Here is a 13326-nt window from a genome sequence, read left to right as displayed (position 1 = left end):
AGCCCTTATCAGACCAATCATACAGTGCAGTGCTCCCTTTGGTATGTACCTGACCAGGCATATGCAGCAACTACAGTGACCTCAAAAGTTCCTTACAGAAAGAATATAGGCCACAACAAACCTGCATTATGCATGGCACCCATGTCCCTTATGGACAGAAGTAGCTTATAAATGCTGGGCCCTCAATGTCCTATTTGGATGCAGGACATCATTATTCTTTTGGGAAAACTTGGATAGGCTTAGAATGGCCCCTTGGGTGTTAGAATAGTAACAGTCTATGAATCAGTAAATCTATGTAAGAGGTGTGCAAGTCATCCTTTCTGCCCTCTGGAAAATTTCAGTTTTTTAAAGCAATGATAAGAGATATTAAAGACATTAAATACATAGAAAATCATTAATCTCAGTGCATTTTTTGATAAATTAAAAAAAAAATTATATGTGTTAGAGGCTCACAGACTAGCTGAGAAAGAAATACCATTGATAGGGTAATAAGTATTTAAGATGAATGTTTTTTTTTTTCTTTAGGAAAAGGCAGCATTATGCATTTTAGAACTCACTGGGTAATTGGGTAAAGAGCAATCTAATCACATTACACTGACCCATAACTGACTTACAAATTTGATTGGTCCTTCAAAATGTTGGTGTACCCTTAATGACTACATTAATGCATCTAAATTAAGTAGAAAATGAGACTGTGGTGGAGAGAAGATCTGTCTAGGCATTTATGTCTTGGTGGATCCCTATCAGAAGATCGAGTTTTCAGAAACTCAAAATTCATATGGTCGGGATCATATGGCTGAGATTTTGAAAACTAGAAGGTTTTGAATAGAGATCTTGGTACAGAGAGGATCAGGAAATGTACCCTTTTCCTGACAGTAGTGTGATCTCAGAGTTCGTATATATAATTTGCAGGGTATGTGCTCCCCTGCAAAAACGTAGGTTTTTGTGTTTTTTTTTTTTTTTTTTTTTTTTTTTTTTTGATGCTCGAGTTTTCAAAAACTCGATCATATGGTCCCAACCATATGAATTTTGAGTTTCTGAAAACTTCATCATCTGACAGGAATACGTCTTGGCATATGTACCCACCAATTTTTTAAGTCCTCATTATGACCATATGGGCATGCATTACAAAAGAGATAAATGAACTGGAAGTGGGATCTTTAGAAACAATAATGATCAAATTACTTAGAAATAAGTAGAATTTGTGGGAAAAATACCTGTAACATAATGTTCAGGAGGAGGATTGATGTTTAAGTGAAGGTAGGAATTGAGCAATTTATTTAATGTTGGACTGAATGACAGTTGTATAAAGAAAATAAAAACATATGTAATGCATTATGTGTATAAATGAGGTGTGTTTTTTATCTTTTCTTTTTTATTAATGTATGTGTGCCTATGCCTCAAGTGATAATTAAATAAAAGTATAAGTATAAAGAAGAGGCAGGCTGAGCATATGGCACAGTTCTAAGGTAGATCCAAAATGCTCATTCCAAATGTCAAAATCATCCAATTCCCAGGTGATAAAAGCAAACAGTTTTTATTTAAAACAGCACAACAACACCAATGGAAAGCATCATGACTGCAGACGGCTAGCGCTTTCACCTGAATGGCTTCCTCAGGCCGTTTAACATTTAAAATAAAATACCTATATTTATAGGCCTAACTGATGACATCATATCCTTTCTAACAACATTTAATAATGCAACTATTTCATGTTCAAAATTCAACTGTTTCATATAAAAATGTAACAATAAAACTAACTTTTTAAAACTTCTAACAAATATAAGGTTTGATACAGGTAGCTTACATCCTTCTAGGTTGGGAACTGCTGATTGAGGGCTCAGTGTCTGTTATTCTAAAAGTGTATTAATTCTGGTTTAAGCACTTGGGCTTTCAGGCCAGTTATTTTACATTAAGAGGGTTCGTGGTCTGCAATCTTGTGGGAGGAGAGGCTGGACTCTGCCCTTCTGAGCTGGGAATTTCTGGTTAAAGGCTTATAGTGCATGCATATCTGAACTGCTTCTTACTGAAGTTGGTGCACCTTGTTTGCTGTGGCATAGACTGGATTCGGGCCTGCTGGATCTAGCGTTGTTTGTGTAACTTGAGCACTAATCCAGACATTCTCTAAAGTATTCAATTGTATTTATTACTGCTTGGTTGTAACTTGATTAAAGTGTAGCTATCATTCTAAGTCTTTTGGATTAAGCACTTGGGCTTCAGACCAGTTGTTTTACATTAGGAAGGTTTGTGGCAAGCACTGTGGTGGCAGGACAGGTAGCTTTCATCCTTCTAAGTTGGGAACTGCTGCTTGAGAGCCCAGTGTCCAAGTGTATTAGTTCTGGTTTAGGCACTTGGGCTTCAGGCCAGTTATTTTACATTAAGAAGGTTCGTGGTCTGCACTCTTGTGGGAGAAGAGGCTGGACTCTGCCCTTCCGAGCTGGGAATTTCTGGTTAAAGGTTTATAGTGCCTGAATATTTGAACTGTATCTTACTGAAATTGGTACACCTTGTTTGCTCTAGCATAGACTAGATCCAGGCCTGCTGAATCTAGCTTTGTTTATATGCTTGTTGTTTGTTTGCTTGTTATTTCCCTGGAAGCTAATTACACCTAATACGCGGCTTCTCAGCGCTTCTGTGGATCACTAGTGATATCTGCATTGCTTACTGCACTTATTTTCTTGTTTCACTTGAAAGAAAGTTACTGTTTGTCGTTTTTGCATTTAGTTACTTGTAACACATTGCACTCAAGTTACCTGGCACTTGCTCACTAAAGCAATTATATAAGTCAGCACTAAAAATTAAAAGCACTACACCCTCACTCCCCACTGGCCCTTGTTTTCAATTATTAAGGAATTCCCAATATTATTCTAGCATGTCCAAAGGTCAGTTGTCAATCTCCTCTCCGGTCCAGCTGGTGAATCTGGGAATCTTGAGGCAATGTTATAACTGCCTCATGTACACAGACAATCCTCTCCTCCTCCCACATAACACAAATACTTGCGAGAGATGCAGCTATTTAGCCAAACTGGAGGCTGAGCTCTCTCAACTCAGGACTGGCAAGACCAGACAGGAGGAGAAGGCAACTACACACACCACAAAACAAGCCTCACATAATGCAACCACACCACTGAATCAAACACATAAACACACAAAGACATACTCGGAGGCTCTGAGTAAAAATTTACCTAAACAGCAGAGGCCTCCAAAGCAGACACCCAAACAACTGCTACGTCAAGACACCCCACAAGCAACACATAAACCACAAAAGCAGTGTGCAAAGCAGTCACAGCCCTTAAAGCCAAATACAACACCAAACATACTTGTCATAGGTGACTCCATAGTCAGACACACTGACGTCCCACTCACCAGGCTGAACAAGGAGAGGGTCACAGTAAGCTGCCTATCGGGCGCTAGAATCCACCACATAACACAAGCACTCAGGTCACTCCACGGCAAGTACAACTATGACACAGTCATTGTCCATGCTGGTGTGAACGACCTGAGAAGCACCTCCCTGGACTACATGAAAAGAGACATAGAGGAGCTCTCTGATTATGTAGCCCAGGCAGGTATGACCCTAACCCTGAGCAGTATCCTTCCTTCACCAAGAATGATGCCACAATATAGAGACAAGATGATCAGCTTTAACAATTGGCTTAATGTCTGGTGTCATTCAAAGGGGATCCAGTGTCTGTCTGCCTGGGATGACATGCTTGACAAGCCACGCTGCTTCAAGGGACGGCTTGCACCTGTCACCCTGGGATTCCGGATATTGGCTAAGGCTCTTGCCACCCCATAGTGCCTTTTTAGGCAAGGCTCAAATTCTAAACCTACCACCCTAGAAAACAAAATGGGAAGAAACTGAGGGTAATGCTGCTCAATGCCAGAAGTCTAAATCTCAAAATGCACACACTCGAGGCCCTTCTCAGTATGGAGAACATCGATGTCTGTGCTGTAACTGAAACCTGGTTCAAGGCTCCTGAGAGCACCCTGGCACTATCAGGTTTTACCTCATATCATGCGTTCCGGCCCCAAAACCCGGACCACACCACAAAAGGAGGGGGTGTATCCATATTCATAAAGGATACCCATACCTCCAGGTTGGTGGCAACGCACAAAGCGTCGGAAACCATCCAGGTGCAACTAACCATAGGCAAAACTGCTCTACAAATTGTAGCATGCTACAGGCCACCCTCTCAAACTCAGGAACCCCACACAGCCTTCCTGAAGACACTGGAGGGTATAAATGTATCTCCAAACACCATCATATTGGGTGACTTCAACTACCCGAATATAGACTGGGAACATTACTCAAGCCCTAACTTTCTAGCCCAACGGTTCCTGGAGTTCATAAATTCAAATGCCATGGAACAGCTAGTCACTGTTCCCACGAGAGGAGAAAATATACTAGATCTCATTATCACAAACATGGGGACAAAATGCTCCACACTGGAAGTATATCCCTCATTGGTGAGATCTGATCATAAACTAATCTCACTGGAAATCCACATCCCGCCCCCACCCCAAACAAAAAGACCACAGTGAAGAACTTCTCTAAAGCAAACTTCACACTACTCAAGACTGGTGTGGTATCCTTCAAGGCCCCTGAGACAGTGGAAACCACAACCCAAGCTGCGGAAGTTCTTACAAATGCCTTCTATGAACACCTCCAGGACTGCATGGATCAGGCAATCCCAAATAAAACAAAGACTCTTTCCACAAAGGGCAAACGTCCAGTCTGGTGGACCCCAGCCATTAATAAACTTTACAATAAGAGGAGAAAGCTATTACATGATAGAACAAAATCCATAAAAGGGAAGTCACCCCTGATCATTATTATTAAAAAAATACGAGCACTCATAAAATCAACTAAGGCCAATTTTGAGAGAAAAATTGCCATGGATTCAAAGGACAATCATAAGGCCTTTTTCAGCTATGTTAGGAACCTGGGTGGAAACTCCCAGATATGCTCAGAATTAGTCCAAAATGATACAAAAATCACTGAACCCACAGACATTGCCAACATACTGGCAGACAGGTTCAGTGCAAACTTCACCCCCCTCTCCCCCCCTAAAGGAGAGGATAACTATCCCAGCGGATTGTAGCCTCCCAGACATCTCAAATGCGCAGGTGAAAGCTGCTCTCTCTAAAGCTAAAAACACAGTATCAATGGGACTGGATGGTGTCCCCGGCTGTGTGCTACACGAGCTAAATGAGGAATTAAACCCGCACATAAGGCAGCTGTTTAATCTCAGCCTTATCACAGGATACATGCCCAAGGAGTGGCGTACGGCAACTGTGGTCCCACTCCACAAAGGCGTTGCCTCTACGGACCCTGGTAATTACCGCCCCATAAGCTTAACAAGTCTAGTCTGCAAAGCTATGGAGAGGATCATAATGGAGCTCATAAACAAAGATATAGGGGACTTGCAGACATTGGACCCGACCCAGTTTGGCTTCGTCAAGGGAAGATCATGCCTTTTGAACTTGGTCGACTTCTTTGAAACAGTCACCAAGGCCATTGATGAGGGAAAGGCAGTCCATACAGCCTACCTTGACCTTGCAAAGGCTTTTGACACAATACCCCACTCGGGTATTGTAGAAAAACTTACCAGCTTAAATGTAAACCCATATGTCACAAGATGGGTTGCAAACTGGCTTAAGGACAGAACCCACAGGGTTAGAGTTGCTGGCGCTATGTCAGACTCCAAGCCGGTCACAAGTGGTGTCCCACAGGGCTCAGTCCTTGGCCCCCTATTGTTCGGCATCTACTTCTCAGAAGTACAGGCCAACGTGGGAGGACTTTGGCTGACAAAGTTTGCAGACGACTGCAAACTGGGCCATAGTGGAAAGTGCATCGGACACAGATATCCTTCAGAAGGGACTCACGGAAACAGATAGCTGGTGCCAGAGCCATGGTCTGAAGTTAAACGCCAAAAAATGTATAGTCATACCCTTCGGGAAAAACAAGGTAACCCCAAGCTACCATATAGGTGGCAATCCACTAAGCACAGAAGAGGTTATCAGGGACCTGGGGACCCAGGTTGACAGTGGCCTTTCTTTTGACACTCACGTTGCTAAAGTGGTTAGAAAGACCTTCTATGTTGCCCACCTGATCATGAAGGGATTCACATCCAGATCTAGTGAGGTCATTGTTCCCCTGTACTCTTCACTTATCAGACCAATGATCGAGTACAATGCCCCATTCGGGATGTATCTCGCCCGACATCTGCAGCAATTGGAGAGACCCCAAAAGTTTCTCACCAAAAGGATAAAGGGACTCCAAAATCTGTCATATGCTGTCAGATTGAAGAAACTCCAGCTCTATTCAGTCGCATACCATCTGCTCAGAGGTGACATGTGCCTGACATACAAGGCCATGTCCAACCTGGAATTAATGGACATGCTCCACCTCAAAAATTCCAAATCCACCAAAACCACTAGAGCAAGTAACTTAAACCTTAGCACAGATATAAATAGGACGTGCTGGAGGGATAGATTTATCACTCAGAGACTCCCTATGCTGTGGAATAGAGTCCCGGTCCATGTGAGGCAGAGCACCTCACTGGCTCTGTTCAAGAGAAATCTTGACCTGTGGATGGGAGATCGTAGGTTTACCCTGGGAATCATCTCTGTGTCACTGCTGGACAGAGGCACAACAAACTAATGGGTACAGTATTTTTTCATATAAGGGGTGGCGTAAGCCACAAAAATTCGGGCTAGGCTTATAAATGCCTTGGGGCAGATGGCCTAGTATAAACCTATGAACCTATGAACCTATGAACCTATAAATTAATAAAAATCTGACTTTGCAAAAGTCATAACACCTTTATCCATTTAATGTGATTTCAGATTTTAATCAGAAACAACTATACACTATTTAGGTCTATTAAGTCTTTTCCCTTTTAAAACAGGATCATTGAGACCAGGTGGACAATCAGCCCTAAGTCTGATAATCCACTTGGCCTCATTCTGTTCAGTTTTATTCCATATGTCACCCCTCCGAATGGTAGGATTGTAAATCTGTGTGACTAAGAATTTGAACTGATGTTCTACCGAAGTATCAAGTACATGTTTGGAAAGCGCATTGTTCACAGATTTAATTCTTATGTTGTACTGATGCTCCCTAATTCTATCTCTCAAATGCCTGTCGGTCTTGCCCACATAGAATGCAGGACAAGAACCACACAAGGCTAGGGAAACCACATGTTGTGAATTGCAGTCAGCTGAACAAGAAAAAGTATAGTGGTAATGTGTGACCGGATGTATAAAGCTGGCATCTGTATTAATAAACCTACAAAAATTGCATTTCTGACATGGCTTGGTATAAGAACTGGATATACATTCTGTCTGGATTCTATTTTCAAACCATCCAGAGTTACACAGCATTCTATACAGGCTCATCTTGTTTTTATAAATAAAGTTAGGTCTATCACCTACCACTTTACTAATATTGGGATCTACTCTCAAAATGTCCCAATGTTTGGAGTATATTTCCCTAATTTGATTGGCATCCTGGGTGTAATAAATGCAAATCCGAGTTCCACTGTTACTAAAATCTGAGCTTCTCATTCCATCCCTAGTCTGGGTGTCCTGCTCCCTTTCAGTATAGTATAGACTCGCTCTATCACTTCTAAGTTGGTTAGCGGATAAGATGTTCTCCCTGATTTCATCAGGGTAGTAAGACCTTTCTTTCAGATTTTCACTAAGTTTCTGTATTTCATTGCTATAGCCATTTTCAGTAGGGTTCATGCGAGAAGCTCTCATTGCTTGCCCTTTTATAATATTTTTAAAAATATATTGGGGATGCATGCTAGTCCTATGCAGTAGGGCATTCCAATAACAAGTTTTTCTAAAAATCCCCGTATTTAATAATCCACTAGGTAACCTTTCTATAAATACATCTAGATAAGAGACTAAATGTTTAGATGCTACCATAGTAAATTTTAGATAGTTTGTAAGGGAATTAATTTGCTGCAAAAACTCACATAATTCACTGTTCCCTGAATTCCATATCAAAAACAAATCATCTACAAAACGGACGTAAAATTTTACATATGATTTGTAGCTTTCGAGTCTAAACATCTGTTGATTTTCCCAATCAGCCATTACTAAGTTGGCGTAGCTATTGGCACATGATGTGCCCATAGCTACGCCATCCTTCTGGATGTATAGCTGGTTATTAAACATAAATATATTATGTTGTAATACAATATCCATAAGTTTACATAGAGTGTCCGCCTGATAATGAGTCATACGTGGTTGGGCTAACATACATCTACGAATACCTTCAATTCCCTGTAGATTCGGTATAGTCGTAAACAGGGATTGTACATCTAAAGTAACCAGCCAAAAGTCATCAGTTACTTGTACATCTTGCATGGCCTCATATAACATAATAAGAAATTGTTTAGTATCTCTTAATATATATGCATACGTATCCACCATTGGTCGTAATTTTGATTCCAGATACAGTGAGATTGGTTCAGTAACCCAGCCACGTCCAGCCACTATAGGTCGCATGGGTGGACAACTAGGATCCTTGTGTATTTTCGGGACACCCTGTATGGAAGGTATAAGGGGCTCAACCACTATGCTGAAATTCAGTAGGCTATCATTTATCCTACTCTCAGCATGATATTCATTCAATAACTTAGATGTTTGATTAATGATTTTATCAGCTTGTCTCTCACTTATTTTCTGATAAAACTGTGTATCACTCAACATGTTATTCATACTCAGTATATATTGTTCTGTATCCATAATAACGGTTAAACCTCCCTTATCGGCTGGTCTAATAACTATACTAGTATCATTCCTTAAATCCCTTAGAGCCAATCTCATTCCTGTGTCTAAATTACCATACCATTTCTTGTTTCTGTTTATATTAAATATCTTATGTAATTCATTCTCAGCCAATTTGGAAAAGGCTTCTATTAATGGGTTAAATACAGGGATATATGTACTGGGTTTTCTAAAACAATGAATAGAGTCAGTGGTGGATACATTATTATAATCCATGTTTAATTGAATATTCCTAGTGAATAGTTTTAAGTCTAAAATGGAATCTGTGATTTCGCTCTTATTGGATGGTATAAAGGAGAGTCCTTTTTCCAATAAAGAGATCTCATTGTCTGTTAGTACCCTTTGTGAAATATTCCATATTAATGATTCACTGTTTTCTCCCATAACTTTTTTAGGGTTGGACCTATGTTTTCTTCGTCATTTAGCCTCCTTTTTTGTCTCCCTCTGCTCATAGACCGGTCCCTTCCACCTTTCCGAAAATCGGAGATGGGGAAAGGGACCTTGCCCTGAGGACTAACAGGGCTTCCTTTTGCATTAATGGTAGTAGTTTTTCTTCTAACTACCTCTCCATATGTATTAATTTTAGGTGCTGAATGTATTACAGTGACATCATTAGAGTCAGATGTTTGATTATCATTCATTGGGATACTTTGATCACCTTCTGCCACTTCTAAAATGGCTTTGGGTGTATTTTCTATCGAATGTATCTCAGCCACAGTAGTAACAATATTTCTACTTTTAGTATTATCAACAAACATACATTGTTCGAGACCATTGTTACCTTTGTTGTTCTCCCTAATCAAATCTGTAACACCAGATTTAACTGACTGGTTATGTCGGTCTTTGGTATTCGAATTATAATGCATGCGCTCATTTCTATAATCATTTCTACCCCCATTAACTTTTATTTGTCCATTCGATACATTTCTTTCCTTAGGCCAAGTGAAAACTTGAGCATTAGCAAAATCAAATGTATCTCTACGTATCTTATCTAATTTTTGCTCAGTTAACTTTTTTTCAAACAAATATATATTGTCCAAAAGTTTATCAAGTGCTTTTTCCGTTACTGATGTAGAATAAGTCTCTTTAACAAATTTTTGTTGTTCTCTTAGTCTATTACGAAGTTCATTCTCCTGGGGTTGAAAATAGTCATTCATTAGTTGCATATATTTTACACTGGTGTCAATGTTTATTAGTTGCCTTCTGTATAATAAATCTGGATGTGTCATACCTGTACTTGGCATTTTCAAAACTCGGAGATCTCTAGGAACGATTCCCCGAGCAATGCAAACTTCGAAGTGTTGTCATTGCATTTGAAGTCTCTTCAGTTTCATGAAATCCAACTCCATATGTTATAAAAGTGTAGATAAACCGTTGCAACTACCCTCGTTGGAATTCTCATCAAGGCGCGGGTCAACAACGTCATAAGCAAGCAGCAGGTTTTCCATACCGGCAACACAATTCTCAAATCTTTTTTTGTCATTAGCTATTTCGGGTTTATACGGAAGTTCAATAGAATTTGTTACTAGCTCAGCCATTATGACCAAACAGCAGATAACAGCCAACAAGATAAAAAACAAAATTGCTATAAAGGTCGTATACTTCAATAAAATAGTAGTAAATTATAAGTATAAAGAAGAGGCAGGCTGAGCATATGGCACAGTTCTAAGGTAGATCCAAAATGTTCATTCCAAATGTCAAAATCATCCAATTCCCAGGCGATAAAAATAGACAGTTTTTATTTAAAACAGCATAACAACACCAATGAATAGCATCATGACTGCAGACGGCTAGCGCTTTCACCTGAATGGCTTCCTCAGGCCGTTTAACATTCAAAATAAAATACCTATATTTATAGGTCTAACTCATGACATCATATCCTTTCTAACAACATTTTAAAATGCAACTATTTCATATTCAAAATTCAACTGTTTCATATAAAAATGTAACAATAAAACTAACTTTTAAAACTTCTAACAAGTATAAATTAATAAAAATCTGACTTTACAAAAGTCATAACACCTTTATCCATTGAATGTGATTTCAGATTTTATTAGAAACAACCATACACTATTTAGGTCTATTAAGTCTTTTCCCTTTTAAAACAGGTTTTATAGGTACTCGATCATTGAGACCAGGTGGACAATCAGCCCTAAGTCTGATAATCCACTTGGCCTCATTCTGTTCAGTTTTATTCCATATGTCACCCCTCCGAATGGTAGGATTGTAAATCTGTGTGACTAAGAATTTGAACTGATGTTCTACCAAAGTATCAAGTACATGTTTGGAAAGCGCATTGCTCACAGATTTAATTCGTATGTTGTACTGATGCTCCCTAATTCTATCTCTCAAACACCTGTCGGTCTTACCCACATAGAATGCAGGACAAGAACCACACATGGCTAAGTAAACCACATGTTGTGAATTGCAGTCAGCTGAACAAAAAAAGTATAGTGATAATGTGTGACCGGATGTATAAAGCTGGCATCTGTATTAATAAACCTACAAAAATTGCATTTCTGACATGGCTTGGTATAAGAACTGGATATACATTCTGTCTGGATTCTATTTTCAAACCGTCCAGAGTTGCACAGCATTCTATACAGGCTCATCTTGTTTCTATAAATAAAGTTAGGTCTATCACCTACCACTTTACTAATATTGGGATCTACTCTCAAAATGTCCCAATGTTTGGAGTATATTTCCCTAATTTGATTGGCATCCTGGGTGTAATAAATGCAAATCCGAGTTCCACTGTTACTAAAATCTGAGCTTCTCATTCCATCCCTAGTCTGAGTGTCCTGTTCCCTTTCAGTATAGCATGGTCTCGCTCTATCACTTCTAAGTTGGTTAGCTGATAAGATGTTCTCCCTGATTTCATCAGGGTAGTAAGACCTTTCTTTCAGATTTTCACTAAGTTTCTGTATTTCATTGCTATAGCCATTTTCAGTAGGGTTCATGCGAGAAGCTCTCATTGCTCTCAAGGGCAAGCAATGAGAGCTTCTCGCATGAACCCTACTGAAAATGGCTATAGCAATGAAATACAGAAACTTAGTGAAAATCTGAAAGAAAGGTCTTACTACCCTGATGAAATCAGGGAGAACATCTTATCAGCTAACCAACTTAGAAGTGATAGAGCGAGACCATACTATACTGAAAGGGAGCAGGACACTCAGACTAGGGATGGAATGAGAAGCTCAGATTTTAGTAACAGTGGAACTTGGATTTGCATTTATTACACCCAGGATGCCAATCAAATTAGGGAAATATACTCCAAACATTGGGACATTTTGAGAGTAGATCCCAATATTAGTAAAGTGGTAGGTGATAGACCTAACTTTATTTATAAAAACAAGATGAGCCTGTATAGAATGCTGTGTAACTCTGGACGGTTTGAAAATAGAATCCAGACAGAATGTATATCCAGTTCTTATACCAAGCCATGTCAGAAATGCAATTTTTGTAGGTTTATTAATACAGATGCCAGCTTTATACATCCGGTCACACATTATCACTATACTTTTTCTTGTTCAGCTGACTGCAATTCACAACATGTGGTTTACCTAGCCATGTGTGGTTCTTGTCCTGCATTCTATGTGGGCAAGACCGACAGGCGTTTGAGAGATAGAATTAGGGAGCATCAGTACAACATAAGAATTAAATCTGTGAACAATGCGCTTTCCAAACGTACTTGATACTTCGGTAGAACATCAGTTCAGATTCTTAGTCACACAGATTTACAATCCTACCATTCGGAGGGGTGACATATGGAATAAAACTGAACAGAATGTGGCCAAGTGGATTATCAGACTTAGGGCTGATTGTCCACCTGGTCTCAATGATCGAGTACCTATAAAACCTGTTTTAAAAGGGAAAAGACTTAATAGACCTAAATAGTGTACATTTGTTTTTGATTAAAATCTGCAATCACATTAAATGGATAAAGGTGTTATGACTTTTGCAAAGTCAGATTTTTATTAATTTATATTTGTTAGAAGTTTTAAAAAGTTAGTTTTATTGTTACATTTTTATATGAAACAGTTGAATTTTGAACATGAAATAGTTGCATTTTTAAATGTTGTTAGAAAGGATATGATGTCATGAGTTAGACCTATAAATATAGGTATTTTATTTTGAATGTTAAATGGCCTGAGGAAGCCATTCAGGTGAAAGCGCTAGCCATCTGCAGTCATGATGCTATCCATTGGTGTTGTTGTGCTGTTTTAAATAAAAACTGTCTATTTTTATCGCCTGGGAATTGGATGATTTTCACGTTTGGAATGAACATTTTGGATCTACCTAAGAACTGTGCCATATGCTCAGCCTGCCTCTTCTTTATACTTATAATTTACTACTATTTTATTGAAGTATACGACCTTTATAGCAATTTTGTTTTTAATCTAATTAAATAAAAGTGTTTAAAAAAGATCTGTGTTTTCATTTATCAGTACATACAGAATTCTCTGTATTTTATGATATCGGACAGGCCTTGAAATTAAGTACAAGGCTATTCACCAAAAT

Source organism: Protopterus annectens, chromosome 2.part1 (genome assembly GCF_019279795.1).
Source record: "Protopterus annectens isolate FY-2018-M chromosome 2.part1, PAN1.0, whole genome shotgun sequence".
Lineage (NCBI taxonomy): Eukaryota > Metazoa > Chordata > Ceratodontiformes > Protopteridae > Protopterus > Protopterus annectens.
This window is presented reverse-complemented; position numbering follows the sequence as displayed.